Source organism: Bos indicus x Bos taurus, chromosome 27, assembly GCF_003369695.1.
Source record: "Bos indicus x Bos taurus breed Angus x Brahman F1 hybrid chromosome 27, Bos_hybrid_MaternalHap_v2.0, whole genome shotgun sequence".
Taxonomy (NCBI): Eukaryota; Metazoa; Chordata; class Mammalia; order Artiodactyla; family Bovidae; genus Bos; species Bos indicus x Bos taurus.
This window is the reverse complement of record NC_040102.1, coordinates 2,875,521-2,892,337: the sequence shown is the minus strand read 5'-3', so window position 1 is coordinate 2,892,337 and position 16,817 is coordinate 2,875,521. Positions and strand designations below refer to the sequence as shown.

The 16,817-nt window shown below is 39.5% G+C and overlaps 1 protein-coding gene and 1 non-coding gene across 4 annotated transcripts in view; one reads left to right on the top strand and one right to left on the bottom strand.

The window, feature by feature from the left end:
- CSMD1 (CUB and Sushi multiple domains 1) overlaps window positions 1–16,817 on the top strand; it is a 2,076,272-nt gene that overhangs the window by 1,388,948 nt on the left and 670,507 nt on the right. The window lies entirely within an intron of this gene.
- Window positions 8,932–9,033, bottom strand: LOC113885111. The gene has a single exon (XR_003509151.1). It is a non-coding gene; the product is annotated as a U6 spliceosomal RNA (small nuclear RNA).

Below are 16,817 nucleotides of genomic sequence, written 5' to 3'. Positions count from 1 at the left end.
AGGGCAAGAGTTATTAGGAAGATCTTAAGATTCTCCCTATATTCTTGAGTTATGGCTTGAAATCCTTTAATTGATAGATAAATTTTGGGTTTTGGAGAAGGGAATAGCAAACTGCTTCAGTATTCTTGCCTTGAGGACCCCATGAACATTATGAAAAGGCAAAAAAATATGACAGTGAAAGATGAACTCCCCAGGTCAATAGGTGCCCAAGATGCTACTGCAGAAGAGTGGAAAAATAGCTCCAGAAAAAATGAAGAGACTGAGCCAATGTGAAACAACTCAAAGTTATGGATGTGATTGATGATGGAAATCCAATGCTGTAAAGAACAATATTGCATAGGAACCTGGAACGTTAGGCCCATGAATCATGGTAAAATGGAAGCGGTCAAACAGGAGATGGCAAGAGTAAACATTGACATTTTAGCAATCGGTGAGCTAAAATGGACCAGAATGAGCTAGTTTGATTTAGATGACCGTTATATCTATGACTGTGGGCAAGAATCCCTTAGACGAAATAGAGTAGCCATCAGAGTCAACAAAAGAGGATGAAATGCAGTGCTTGAGTGCAATCTAAAACAGACAGAATGATCTCAGTTCATTTCCAAGGCAAACCATTCAATATCACAGTAACCCAAGACTATGCCCCAGCCACTAATGCTGAAGAAGCAGAAGTTGAATAGTTCTATGAAGAGCTTCAAGACCTTCTAGAACTAACACCGAAAAAGATGTCCTTTTAATCATAGGGCACTAGATGGCAAAAGTAGGAAGTCAAGAGATACCTGGAGTAAATAACAGGCACATTTTGCCTTGGGGTACAAAATGAAGCAGGGAAAAGGCTAACAGAGTTTTGCCAAGAGAACACTCTGCTCATAGTAAACATCCTCTTCCAAAAACACAAGAGATGACTCTACACACGGACATCACCAAGTGGTCAATACTGAAATCATATTGATTATATTCTTTGTAGCCAAAGATAGAGAAGCTCTATCAGATCAGATCAGTCGCTCAGTCGTGTCCAACTCTTTGCGACCCCATGAATCGCAGCACGCCAAGCCTCCCTGTCCCTCACCAACTCCCAGAGTTCACCCAGACTCACGTCCATCGAGTCAGTGATGCCATCCAGCCATCTCATCCTCTGTCGTCCCCTTCTCCTCCTGCCCCCAATCCCTCCCAGCATCAGAGTCTTTTCCAATGAGTCAACTCTTCGCATGAGGTGGCCAAAGTACTAGAGTTTCAGCTTTAGCATCATTCCTTCCAAAGAAATCCCAGAGTCAGCAAAAACAAGACCAGGAACTGCCTGCGACTCAGGTCATGAATTCCTTATTGCAAAATTCACCTAACTGAAGAAAGTAGGGAAAACCATTAGACCATTTAGGTATGACCTAAATCAAATCCCTTGTGATTATAGAGTGGAAGTGACAAATAGATCCAAGGGATTAGATTTGATAGACTGCCTAAAGAACTATGGAGAGAGTTACAATAACAGTTGTAACAAACTTGCAAACTGTACAATGCTAGTAGTACAAAATTGTACAAAGTACAACTGTACAAAGATGTACAAAGACAGATGTACAATGTGCAATGACAGTTCTACAAAGTTACAATCACAGCGTTACAAAGTTATTGTACAAAGACAGTTGTACACTATGTAGAACTATGGACATAGAGTTACAATGACAGTTGTAACAAAGTTACAAACTGTACAATGACAGTTGTATAAAGCTGTACAAAGTGCAACTGTACAAAGTTGTACAAAGTACAACAAAGTGGTACAAAGCCATCTTTGTACAAAGACAGTTGTACAAAGTACAATAACAGTTGTACAAAGTCAGGCAGATACACTGCCTGAAGAACTATGGACAGAGTTACAATGACAGTTTGTACAAAATTACAAACTGTACAATGGATCAAAGCCATCCCCAAGAAAAAGAAATGCAAAAAGGCAAAATGATTGTCTGAGGAGGCCTCACAAATAGTTGAGAAAAGAAGAGAAGCGAAAGGCAAAGAAGAAAAGGAAAAATATATCCATCTGAATGCAGAGTTCCAGAGAATAGCCGGGACAGATAAGAAAGCCTTCCCAAGTGATCAATGCAAAGAAATAGAGGGAAACAATAGAATGGGAAAAACTAGAGATCTCTTCAAGAAAATTAGAGATACCAAAGGAACATTTCCTGCAAAGATGGGCACAATAAAGGATAGGAATGATATGGAACCAACAGAAGCAGAAGATATTAAGAAGAGTTGGCAGGAATACACAGAACTATACAAAAAAGTTCTTAATGGCCCAGATAACCATGATGGTGTGATCACACACCTAGAGCCAGACATCCTGGAGTGCAAAGTCAAGTGGACCTTAGGAAGCATCACTACAAAGAAAGCTAGTGGAAGTGATGAAATTCCAGTTGACCCATTTCAAATACTAAAAGATGATACTGTGAAAGTGCTGCCACTCAGTATCCCAACAAATGTGGAAAACTCAGCATTGGCCATGGGATTGGGAAAGGTCCGTTTTCATTTCAATCCCAAAGAAAGGCAATGCCAAAGAATGTTCAAACTACCACACAATTTCACTAATCTCACATGCTAGTTAAGTAATGCTCAAAATTTTCCCAGCTAGGCTTCAACAGTACATGAACTGTGAACTTCCAGATGTTCAAGCTGGATTTAGAAAAGTTAGAGGAACCACATATCAAGTTGACAACATCCACTGGATCATCAAAAAAGCAAGAGTTCCACAATACATCATATGAAATGCCAGACTGGATGAAGCACAAGCTGGAATCACAACTGAAGGGAGAAATATCAATAACCTCAGATATGCAGATGACACCATGCCTATGGCAGAAAGCAAAGAGAAACTAAAGAGCTTCTTGATGAAGGTGAAATAGGAGAGTGAAAAAGCTGGTTTAAAATTCTACATTCAAAAAACTAAGATCATGGCATCCAGTCCTATCAATTTATGGAAAATAAATGGGGGAAAAGTGGAAACAGTGACAGACTTTATTTTCTTGGTCTCCAAAATCACTACAGATGGTGACTGTAGCCATGAAATTAAAAGACAATTGCTCCTTGGAAGAAAAGCCATGACAAACCTAGACAGCATATTAAAAAGCAGAAATATCACTTTACCAATAAAGGTCCATATAGTCAAAGTTATGGTTTTTGCAGTAGTCATGTGTGGATGTGAGAGTTGGAGCATAAAGAAAGCTGAGTGCCAAAGAATTGATGCTTTCAAATTGTGGTTCTGGGGAGAAGATTCTTGAGAGTCCCTTGGACTGCAAGGAGCTCAAATCAGTCAATCCTAAAGGAAGTCAGTTTTGAATGTTCATTGGAAGGACTGGTACTGAAGCTGAAGCTCCAAATCTTTGGTCACCTGATGTGATGAACTGACTCATTGGAAAAGACCCTGATGCTGGGAAAGATGGAAGGCAGGAGGAGATGGGGATGACAGAGGATGAGATGGTTGGATTCCACCACTAACTCAATGGACATGAGTTTGAGCAAGCTCTGGGATTTGGCGATGGACAGGGAAGCCTGGCATGCTTCAGTCCATGGGGTCTCAAAGAGTCTGACACAACTGAGCAACTGAACTGAACAGATGAACATTATGTAAGTTTTATGAACTTATCTTCTGGAATCAAGATTCCCAGGAGAAATATCAGAACCTCAGACATGCAGATCACCAACTAAATGGACATACATTTGAGTGACCCATGGGAGACAGTGAAGGACAGGGAAGCCTGGCGTGCTGCAGTCCATGCGGGTAACAAACACTTGCTTAGAAACTGAACAGCAACAACGTGAGCACATCAGGATCTGTTCTGTCTGATTTCTGTCAGTTTCTACAAACATTGTAAGAAATCTTGTCCTTAGTAAAATTTATTCTAGATTGAGATTTTTTAAATACATATTTGATTGCAATGCTTGTGGAATAATAAAAATCACTGAAAAAAGTTTTCCTTATTATTTTTTTTCTTCTGGTTTTACTTAACCAATTGTATTTTTATTGTTGAATGATTGTATTTTCATTCTCATCAAAAACACAGTGAAGCTAAAAATGTATTATCATAAACTTTCTGGTGTAATCGGTGCCATAAGGAAAGAATGAAAATAAATCCTTTATACAAGCTGAAAAGTTTGTTTTATATACACGAAGTAAAAATACATGATTTCAAAAGCACCAGAAAAAAATAGAATGCTTTGTAAATGCCCAAAACCAGAATGCAACATCCTGTACAAGCTGGCCGTGTGTTGTAACAAAGCATTTAGAATGGCAGATCCCATCTTCTGAGGTGTGGGAGACACAGCCCAACATCAGTAGACAAAGCTGTGCATGTGCTGATGTTTGGACAGAGACTGACACAGCAAACGGTCTCTTCTCTAGGGCTCTTACTTTGTGGAAACTGTGGTTTAAAATCTGTGTAAAGGTATTCTCTTCCCCAGTGCCATCTTTTAGGTTGCAATGCAAAAGAAAATAATAGTAATGGTGATAATGCTTACTGTCAACCTTGCATTGATTTCAGTTCATTTATGAGCAAGTTATTTTCCTGACAAGCATGGCTCTCTAAGAAATGAGAATAAACTAAAGAGGAGCACACAGAGAAGGGCAGCAGGGAGCCTGCACTCTTTCTATGGCCTTCAGCACCTTACTTGGCCCTGGCCTGATTGAAACACATTTCTTCTAAATGAAGTACCTGATACAATTTTAGGAAAATATGTAAGTGCATCAGTGTTTTCCTTTTAGAAGATTCAGAACCTTGCTATGTTTTAAGAAAATACTAGATATAAAGAAAGACTCATAAAACTAATATTTGGCAAGAATTTGAACTATTCATTCTCATGAAATAAAAATCCTAGGAGAGTTTTAGAAGGTGATTGTTCCTGTCAGTGGTGATCCTTGTAATCTTCATGGAATAACTATATCATACCTGAGATTTTGTGAAATGTTGTTGTGCCTACAGCTGCTTGGCATCCTGGAAAACTTGTCATGTATGTAGGGAGGGTGCCATTGTTGTTTCCATTTGCCCTGGAGGAAACTAAGCCTTGGGATTTCAACTAACTTTATTCACCTGGACATTCATTCATTTTCTCAACAGATAGATAAGCTGCTGATCATGCACCTTATCTTTTTATTTTTTTGCTGAATATATTTGATAACAGTCTAGGCATCACATCAGACTTTCCCACCTGGGGATCTGGCAAAGGAACTGGGAACTCCCAGGGAATCTGAATTTCGAGGACAGTGAGATTTGATTACAGAACTTCTACAGGACTGGGGAAACAGAGACTCTTGGAGGGCACAGACAAAACCATGTGTGTACCAGGACCCACAGGAAAGGAGCAGCGACCCCACAAGACACTGAGCTAGACCTGCTTGTCAGTGTCTGAGGGTTTCCTGTGGAGGTATGGGCTGGCAGTGGCCTGCTGCAGGGACAGCAGCAGCAGTCCTGGGAGGTGTGTGTTGGCACAAGCCATCTTGCAGGTCGCCATTAGCCCTGCCATACAGCCTGTAGACTCCAGGACTGGATTGCCTCAGTCCAAACAACTAACAGGGAAGGAGCAGAGCCCCACCCATCAGCAGACAATTGGATTAAAAGTTTATTGAGCAGAGCCCTGACCAGCAGAGCCAGATCCAACTTTCCCCACAGCCAGCCCCTCCCGTCAGGAAGTCTACACAAGCCTCATCCCCCTCCATCAGTGGGCAGACAGAAAAAACATGAAGTAGAATTCTATAGGCTCTAGAATAAAACCACAATCAGAGAGAGCTAACCAAAATGATCACATGGCCTTATGTAACTCAATACAGCTACAAGCCCTACCATGCTGGGCCGCCAAAGATGGACAGGCCATGGTGGAGAGTTCTGACAAAACATGGACCACTGGAGAAGTAGATGGGAAGCCACTCCAATATTCTTACCTTGAGAATTCCATGAACAGTATGAAAAGACAAAAAGGATATGACACTGGAAATGAGCCTCCCAGGTCAGTAGGTGTCCAATATGCTACTAGGGAAGATCAGAGAAATATCTCCAGAAAGAATGGAGAGGCTGAGCCAAAGCAGAAACTACACTCAGCTGTGGACGCATCTGGTGGTGAAAGTAAAGTCCTCTCCTAGACTTTACCCCAGTCTGTACCCCAACCACCAATGCCAAAGAAACTGAAGTGGACCAGGTCTATGAAGACTTACAAGACCTTCTAGAACTAACACCACAAAAATATGCTGTTTTTGTCGTACAGGATAGGAGTGAAAAAGTAGGAATTCAAAAGACCTGGAGTAATAGGCAAATTTGGCCTTGGAGTACAAAGTGAAGAAGGGCAAAGGCTAACAGGGTTTTGTCAAGAGAACCCTCTGGTCATAGCAAACACACTCTTCCAACAACACAAGAGAAGACACTACACATGGACATCACCAGATGGTCAATACTGAAATCAGATAGATTATATTCTTTACAGCTGAATATGGAGAACCTCTATACACTCCAGCAAAGCAACACATGGAGCTGACCTGGTTCAGATCATGAGCTCCTCATTGCAAAATTCAGGCTTAAATGGAAGAAAGTAGGGAACCAGTAGACCATTCAGCTGTGACCTAAATCAAGTCTCTTATGATTATGCAGTGGAGATGACTAATAGTTCAAGGGTTTAGATCTGGTAGATAGAGTGCCTGAAGAACTACAGACGGAGGTTCATAACATTGTAAAGAGGTGGTGACCAAAATCATCCCAAAGAAAAAGAGATGCAAGAAGGCAAAGTGGTTGTCTGAGGAGGCCTTATAAATAGCTGAGAAAAGAAGAGAAGAAAAAGGCAAAAGAGAAAGGGAAAGATACACCCATCTGAAGGCAGAGTTCCAGGGAATAGCAAGGAGAGATAAGAGAGCCTTCTTAAGTGAAAAATGCAAAGAAATAGAAGAAAATAATAGAATGGGAAAGTCTAGCGATCTCTTCAAGAATATTGGAGACACCAAGGGAACATTTTATGCAAAGAGGGGCACACTAAAGGACAGGAAAAGCAAGGGCCTAGCAGAAGCAGAAGAGATTAAGAAGAGGTAGCGAGACTACACAGAAGAGCTATACAAAAAAAGTCTTAATGACCCTGAAAACCATGAGGGTGTAGTCACTCACCTAGAGTCAAACATCCTGGAATGTGAAGTCAAGAGAGCCTTAGGAAGCATTACCAGGAACAAAGCTAGTGGAGGTGATGAAGTTCCAGCTGAGCTATTTCAAATCCTAAAAGATAATGCTGTTAAATTGCTGGACTCAATATACCAGCAAGTTTGGAAATTTGAGCAGTGGCCACAGGACTGGAAATGATCAGTTTTCATTCCAATCCCAAAGAAGGGCAATGCCAAAGAATGTTCCTACTATTGCACAGTTGTGCTCATTTCTCATGCTAGTTATGTAATGTTCAAAATCCTTCAATCTAGGTTTCAACAGTATGTGAACAATGGACCTGAAGATGTACAGCTGGATTTAGAATAGAAATGGGAACCAGAAATCAAATTGTCAGTAACCATTGGATCATTGAAAAAGCAAGAGAGTTCCAGAAAGACATTTACTTCTGCTTAATTGAGACCGTGCTAAAGCCTTTGATTGTGTAGATCACAAAAAACTGTTGAAAATTCTTAAAGAGATGTGACTATCAGACCACCTTACCTGTCTCCTGAGGAACCTGTATGCACATCAAGAAGCAACAGTTAAAAACTTACATGGAACAATGGACTGGTTCAAAATTGGGAAAAGAGTATGTCAAGGCTGTACATTGTCACTCTGCTTATTTAACTTCTATGCAGTGTACATCATGTGAAATCCTGGGCTGGATGAATCACAAGCTGGAATCAAGATTGCCAGGAGAAAGATTAACAACCTCAGGTATGCACATGATATCACACTAATGGCAGAAAGTGAAGAGGAACTAAAGAACCTCTCGATGAAGGTGAAAAGAAGAGAATGAAAAGCTGGCTTAAAACTCAACATCCAAAAGACTAAGATCGTGACATTCTGTCCCATCACTTCATGGCAAAAATGGGGGAAAAGTGAAAACAGTGACAGACTGTTTTCTTGGGCTCCAAAATCACTGCATATGGTGACTGCAGCCATGAAATTAAAAGACACTTACTCCTTGGAAGAAAAGCTATGACAAGCCTGACAGCATATTAAAAAGCAGAGACCTAAATTTGCCAACAAAGGTCCATATAATCAAAGCTGTTTTTCCAAATAGTCATGTATAGATGTGAGAGTTGGACCGTAGAAATGACTGAGAGCTGAAGAATTGATGCTTTTGAATTGTGATACTGGAGAATACTGTGGAGAGTCCCTTGGACAGTAAGGAGATCAAGCCAGTCAATCCTAAAGGAAATCAGCCCTGAATATTCATTTAAAGGCTGATACTGAAGCAAGCTCCAATAATTTGCCCACCTGATGTGAAGAACCAACCCATTGGAAAAGACCTTGAACCTGGCAAAGATTGAGGGCAGGAGAAGTGGGTGACAGGATGAGATGGTTAGATGGCAACCCTGACTCAATGGACATGAGTTTGAGCAAACTCTGGAGATAGGGAAGGACAGGGAAGCCTGGTGTGCTGCAGTCCATTGGTTCACAAAGATTCAGACTTGACTTAGAAACTGCTGCTGCTCCTGCTAAGTCACTTCAGTCATGTCTGACTCTGTGCAACCCCAGAGACGGCAGCCCACCAGGCTCCCCCATCCCTGGGATTCTCCAGGCAAGAACACTGGAGTGGGTTGCCATTTCCTTCTCCAATGCATGAAAGTGAAAAGTGAAAGTGAAGTCGCTCAGTTGTATCCGACTCTTCGAGACCCCATGGACTGCAGCCCACCAGGCTCCTCCATCCATGGGATTTTCCAGGCAAGAGTACTGGAGTGGGGTGCCATTGCCTTCTCCGGACTTAGAGACTAAACAACAACAAATATTTGACATAAATATGAAATGCCTCATGAATTTGAACATCATCCTTCTTTAGGGTCCATGCTAACCTTCTCTGTCATTTGAATTTCAATGTCTGCATTACTAAAGCAGCACCAATATATACTTTTATATGAACAGATATTTCATTGACATAATTTAATGGTTTTTGAGGCGTATTCTTCAATCTGTTCTTATGAGGTCGAGAGAGAGGAGTGAAGAGAATGATTCTAAAGAAAGGAGAGTAAGGTATAGAAGCAGGAGCTCTTTCCAGCATGCCGAATAAAACAAAGGTAAAAAGCAAACCTTCAGAATCTCAACACTGAATTCATAGAGAGAAGCTGAGTCTCTGCCTGATTTTCACAGCATTTCTAGGGTTGCTCTAAGAGACATTTCAGATATCAAGCTGCTTCCTTCGATAAATACCTCGTACCTCAGTGCTCACTTTAATTCATTTTAGATAAGATCTATAGCCTTGTTTCCACACAGCCTGAGACTTTGTGTTTATTCCATTTAAGTGACTTTTCACAATATTTCCCCCAGGGGTTATTTAGAACCCTGTTGAGTCAATTATTTGATTAAAATTAAGTTTGGTAACAAACAAACAAGATACTGATTATTTCCCTTAACAAATTATATCTTATTTGGTCAAAACAATACATAAGTAAAGGATACACACAAACTAATATTGTTGCAGTAATTTTAAGTACAATTATTAGTATTCAGGATGTTAAATTTCAAACCAAGTAGAAAATTATTTTTCTAAGTATTGTTAACCCCTTAGATTGTATATGTTCCTTGGATGTAATTTTAAAATGTCAGATGGGTAACTTTATACATATATGTAGATTCCCTGGAGGAGGGCATGGCAACCCACTCCAGTATTCTTGCCTGCAGAATTCCATGGACAGAGGAGCCTGGCAAGCTATAATCCATGGGATCACAAAGAGTTGGATATGACTGGGTGACTAAGCACAGCCCTATATGTATGTGTACAGATATGTGTGTTGGAGGGAAAATAGTGTGTGTATATTCATCTGCATGTGTTTGTGTATATTAATATCCCAAATAATCAAACACAAGTAGAAAAGGTACCTTTTTTAAAAAAAGACTGAATTATTTGATGCATAGATAAACAAAATAAAATCCTGATTAAATATAGTATTTTATTTTTTAATCCTTTTTTTTTAAAGTTTTTATTGGCATATAGTTGTTTTCCCCAGTGGCTCAGATTGTAAAGAATCTGCCTACAATGCAGAAGACCTGGGTTTGATCCCTGGGTTGGTAAGATCCCCTGGAGAAGAGAATGGCAACCCGTCCAGTATTTTTGCCTGGAGAATCCTATGGGCAGAGAAGGCTGGTGGGCTACAGCCTATGGGGTCATAAAGAGTTGGACACAACTGAACAACTTTCACTCCCTATTTGCTTTACAAATATAGTGTTGTTTATTTGTAAGTTTATATAAAGTTATATATATAGTAGTGTTAGTTTCTACTATACAGCTATTCATATATATATACATATATATACATACTCCCTCTATTTTGGATTTCCTTCCCATTTAAGTTAAATATAATATTTTTGTGGACTTTTAGTCATGGAAATTTAGTCCTCAGAGTGTGTGTTGTGTTGCCTTCATGACAAGTTCTTGCCTACTTTGACCCTGACTCTTTCCATAAGCTTTGTGGATAGTTCTAATGGTGCTAGAATCGGGCTCCCTATTTTCCTTGTGAATCTGGGTATCTTAGTTAGAAATCTATATTCAGCACTGTGGTGAGATGAAGGTCCAGCCATTCCTCATATAAAGATAAGAGAGAAAATGGTCTTGATTTTTCTATTTTCATTGAACTGGTGTAGTGGCAGGTAAAATAATACAAGGCAAGTAAGAATCAGATTTCTTACCTTAGTTGATTTTTCCTCATGGGGAGAAAAATTCAGTGCTGTTGACCCCCATCAACATGACCCCAGTAAGATATTTTGCAAATCATACCCTAGGGAATATTAAGCCATCTTACTTTCTGACTAGTTTCCATTTGTACAGACTATCACAGTTTTGGAAGAGAATTGATTCAAGTGATTAACATGGAACTGGAGGGGAAACCCTTCTTTGTATAAAGGTATTTTAATTTTGAGATATAAACTGATTCCTTGACCCATCTGATGGCTGGAGATTTACAGTCAGTGAAGTTTGAACAAAGCTTTATCTCAGTGGCATCAAAGGCATGGCTGAATCCCATCCTTTCTGTGGCATCTTAGCCATGTGTCTTATAACTGCTTACAGAAGACTTCTGCTTCAGGGTCTCTTAATAAAGTCAGACTTGGCTGATCCCAGACTGAATGGCTGAGCTTCACCTTGCAGACAGCCTGGTGTACAAAAAGCCTCTCCTGGAGTCTTAACAAATGAACAACCACCACAAGAGACCAGATTGGTGGAGCACTTGTGGGGTGTCAGGCGCCATACAGATCGCTGGTTCGTTTAATCTTCTTAACAATCCCATGAAGTTGACATTAGAACCATGCTCTCCTACAAATGAGGTAACAGACAAACCCAGAGGTAAAGGAATGTATACAACACCCCATGGCTCATACATATCCGAATATCTTAAATATTCCGACTCCGGAGCCCAAACTCCTAACCACTACCTTAGATTCATCTTGTGTTATTAAATCAAAGAATACAGATGAAGGTATTTACAGATGAGCTATAAAATGTCAGGTAGGTATGTTGATAATATATCTTATTTCCAGGGGCACATTGATGAGCATACAGTCAGTCCTGAATAAAACTTGATTATTAGTGTATTGTTCAAAATGAACACCGTGTGACTTGGTTTTGCTCTTACAAGTTTGAAATTATGACTATTCTTTTAGATTACACAATCAAGACAGGCTCTGACTTGGAAATTTTATTTTCATATTTTAGATTCATATGACATTGTCTCTCTAAAGAAGTTAACATTTTATAGTCCACTTGGGAATGTTATTTTGTGCTGTATGATTTTTCTCCCTACTTCTATTGCATATTGGTAACTCAAGATATTTACTGATATTTTTTATGAGAGTGTTAAGGGAATTAATATAATAGAGTTTGTAATTGATTTGCACTTGTTTGAAAAGCCCATGCTGTTAATAAAAACAGCACTGCTTTCCTGTTATCTGTTTTATCATGTGAGCATTGCCTTTCTCCTACAGTGGGAGATCCAAAGGGACTGATTCACGGTTTGGTTGGTAAAGAGAAAACCTACTGTGTTTCAAAGATTTGAATGCTACATGGAGTTCCAGATATCCACAGAGCAAGTGACCTGTTTTCCAAATTAAAAAAGAAAAAAAAAAGGTCAGGGTAATGTACTAGACTAGAGCCCAATATTATATTATTTTTGTCACAGCACCTACACAAGAAATCAACAAAAAAAGGTCCTCTCTGTAATAGTCTTCATTATCCACTTCTCACTTCTCAAACAGCTATAGGAGAAAATAGAAATCATTTTACTTCCCTAAACCTCCCTGCTATGCCACAGAAATCAGTTGCTATGAATATTTAGCACTGAGTTCCTAGAACTGGAACAACTTGCATGTTATTTCAAGAATTGTGTGCTATTTATATAAATTGTTCCTGAATACTTATATTAGCATTTAGGAAATTAGACTAATTTAAAGTAGATGTTACCACTCTACGTTCAGTTTAATGACAATGTTCTGAAGACCTAAAATTAAGAGAATATGCTATTTATATTAGATTATCTACCATATGAGAGGGCTTCCCTGGTGGCTCAGACAGTAAAGAATCTGCCTACAATGTAGGAGACCTGAGTTTGATCCCTGGGTTGGGAAGATCCCCTGGAGAAGGAAATGGCAACCCACTTTAGTATTCTTGCCTGGAGAATCCCATGGACAGAGTAGCCTGGTGGGCTACAGTCCATGGGGCCACAAAGAGCTGGACACGACTGGGTGACTAACACTTTTCACTATATGAAGTATATACATTTAATATACATTACTTCATAAGTCTAGAATGGCATTGTTAACACAAAGAGCAAAACAAGTGGCACATAAAACAATTCCTTCAGGATTAATAGGAAATCCTTAAATTGAAGGCACAAATTCAAATAAATTTATTGAAAAGATTTAACTTAAAAAATTATTATGAATGCATACTCATTTCAACATGATTGAAATTCACTTTAAGATCAAAATGATGCAAAAAAATATTTAGAATAATTCCCACTAAGGAAAGTTATGTAGAATAGTTATGGTTGTAAATCTGTGCATGAGATCAGTCTTTCATACACTGAAATACAATCATCAATAAGACAGAAGTTCTTTCCACTCCAATATTCACACAATGACCATTTGATTTTAATGAAATAAACATCATCTTCAAACTAAGTTTACATGCAAATTGGTTTTGGTGTTATATTGTGAGAGAAATAACCTACTGAAGGTTTTGAACCCCTCTTTTATTTGAATTGGAGAAGGCAATGGCACCCCCACTCCAGTAGTCTTGCCTGGAAAATCCCATGGACAGAGGAGCCTGGTAGGCTGCAGTCCATGGGATCGCTAAGAGTCGGACATGACTGAGTGACTTCACTTTCACTTTTCACTTTCATGCATTGGAGAAGGAAATGGCAACCCACTCCAGTGTTCTTGCCTGGAGAATCCAAGGAACAGGGGAGCCTGGTGGGCTGCCGTCTATGGGGTCGCACAGAGTCGGACACGACTGAAGATAGGACCCTAGCGGCTCAGATGGTAAAGCTTCTGCCTGTAATTCGGGAGACCTGGGTTCAACCCCTGGGTCAGGAAGATCCTCTGGAGAAGGAAATGGCAACCCATTCCGGTATCCTTGCCTGGAAAATCCCATGGACAGAAGAGCCTGATAGGCTACAGTCCATGGGGTCTCAAAGAGTCGGACAGGCTGAGCGACTTCACTTTCACTTCATTTTAATAACAATAAGGTCATTGTTGTTCTAATATCACTATGACTTACCTTTACACTACCTCTGTGTTAGTTTGAATCTGGGTATTTCTAGGTGGGAAAGTCATTATTCTTGTTCCTAATCCAAAATTTTTCATTGTACAATGTATACTGTATATATTTACCACTGATCAAAAATTGAGAGAGAGAAAGAAAGAAGAGAGGATGGAAGGAGGGAAAGAAGGGAGGGAGGGGGAAATGAAGGAAAATTCCCTGTGATTATAAAGGAAATGTTCTTTATTGTTTGTACCACTGCGTTTCTACATTTTAGTATCCCCAGATGACCTATTCCTATTGATCTTAGTGTCCTTCTTGTCTCATCAAGAGACTTTGCTACAATTCCTGAGAAACAACCTATGAACGTTCCTTTGATTCATCTTCAATGCTCCTGGCTTTGTCTAGCTTCAGAGCTTCAGCTTGAGTCCTGTACCTGAGGCCGAGTAGGGCCTCAATTTGGGTTATAAATTACTAAGCGGCTACGTTAGGGGTTGAGGTGGTTCAGGTGGGTGGCCCACTAGAACGCTTATGGGAATATCAGCCACCTGAAATTTCCTTCCTGTGTTTGTACTATACTGTGAAAGTCACTCAGTTGTGTCCAACTCTTTGCGACCCCATGGACTATACAGTTCATGGAATTCTCCAGGCCAGAATACTGGAGTGGGTAGCTGTTCCCCTCTCCAGGGGATCTTCCCAACCCAGGGATCACACCCAGGTCTCCCGCATTGCAGGCAGATTCTTTACCAGCTGAGTCACCAGGGAAGCCCAAGAACACTGGAGTGGCTAGCCTATCCCATTTCCAGTGGATCTTACCAACCCAGGAATCAACCCAGGGTCTCCTGCATTGCAGGTGGATTCTTTACCAGCTGAGCTACATGGGAAGCCCTTCCTGTGCTTGGAAGTTCCCCAAATCTATTATTTCAACCCAGTTTCTTTAGTGCTTAAAGATATTTCTGTCCTTATTAAGTGCTCCGTAAATAATTTAAATGAATGGATAATTTTTACAAAGCATTCACAGAACTTACCTTCTAAAAATGTCTGCTATTTTATATCCAATATGCTTTTCAGCATATTAGATAAGTATTAGATAAGAGTAAACCAGGCTCATAAAATTAGTGTTTACTCTACTTAGTAGGATAACCTAGTTGAAATGTTTTATCCTTGTAGTACCTTTTAAGAATATAATACTCTGGTAGGGGAAGCATTTTGCATTAAACATTTTATTTTTAATTCCACTCTGATGTTTTCTTTTTTATTTATTTACATTTCTAAAGAGCCTTTTCAGAGAACCTATTGCATATTCATTTCTGAGGCTGACAATGTGTTTGCATGCTTTATGATGTATACATAAGAAATCTGATAACAGTGTTTGTAGTTCTTAATCCCATTCAGCTAAAGTATTATTATTATAACACAACTTGTTTTTTAAAGTGAAATAGAGGTTTGGACAATTTTTAATTGTCTTTGTGTTGCAAAGCACAGTGATTTTGTGGGCAGGCAGAAAAGTGTGGCTCAGAGGGAGGGCAGAAGTGGACGGGAGACAGTGGGGGCTGTGGACACCTCGCTTCCATATGACGCCTGCACAGGTGGTGTGTGTGAGTCACAGTATCCAGGGAGGGTGAGGAAGCTGGGAGAGGATGAAAGGCAGAGAGTAATAAGATGGGATGCAGAAAAATCGTATCACAAACATTAAGGAAGGGGAGAGAGAAACAAGGCAAAGTGTTAAAAGTGCCACGTACCAGAGGGTCAGCTGTGTCCACTGAAAAGAGGGCCACAGGTTTGGTATTAATGAGAAAAGGACAGATGCAAACTTTGAATCAAAATGACACTTCTCCTTAGAACTCCACTTTCACTTTTCATTGTTCTTTTAGTCTCTTCACTGGAAGAAAGTACTTCTTGATGTTCCAAACTCTTTTTTTTTTTTTTTTCTTTGCTTGCAAGTGGGTTTAAGTTGCATCCATTTTAAAAGGACTTGGCATTCAAATTCTGAGTCTATAAGATGCCAGTTAATATGCCTGCTTTCCCGATTACTATTGAAGGGAATATCCACTTTCCAGAAGGACCTCACTCATTGTTTATTTAAAACAAAAACAAACAAACAAAAAAACGGCTATCACAAGTGAAGTGTTTAAATAGTGACCTGAATAGTCTTAAATATGTTAATTAAAAAAAATTGTTGATCATACAAATGTTTAGTGTTGTGTAGACCTTTCCTGGATGTGAATGATTTTTCTGTTTACAATTGATTTTAATGCATTTTGAGTGAGCGTGGAAGAGAAGTCCATGAATGAAAACAGGACCACAGCATAGTTGCTGGCATTATCGTTGACCAGCAGCTCAACCAGTTTGGAAACCAGCTCATATTCAGGTGACCTCAGGGCACATTCCTGCAAGAAAGGGTCATCTTAACCCCAGAACACAGGGAAATGGAAAGGATGAGATTTATAACAGGAAGGCACACACACACACACACAACAATTGTGCAGCCCCAGAAACTGGGTTGCTATGATTATCTGACCTACTTAAAACTGTTTTCCCTTCTTTTGTTGGCTAGTATCCTAAGGCATGGTAGAACTAATTCGCCTGAAGCAGGAGCTACCTTCAGGAATTATGTTTACTTTTTTGGTGGTCAAACACTAGGGTTAGAATTGTCTGTTCTTATAAAATCACATCTCCAGAAATTTTTGTAAAAGCCTGAAGGCAAATTTTTCCCCTTAGTACACAGATGTCAAATGGTTTTATTCTAGCCTGTGGCACACTTATACTTATTAATTATGTCTTTTCCTTTATTTGGAAGATTTATGTATTTACTTCATATGGATTCATATGATGCAGATTTCAGTATTTTTACATAAGAATAAAGCTACAAAACAAACAAAAAATCAACACTATGTTCCAAACGGATGAAAACATGAGAAGAAAAGGAAGAA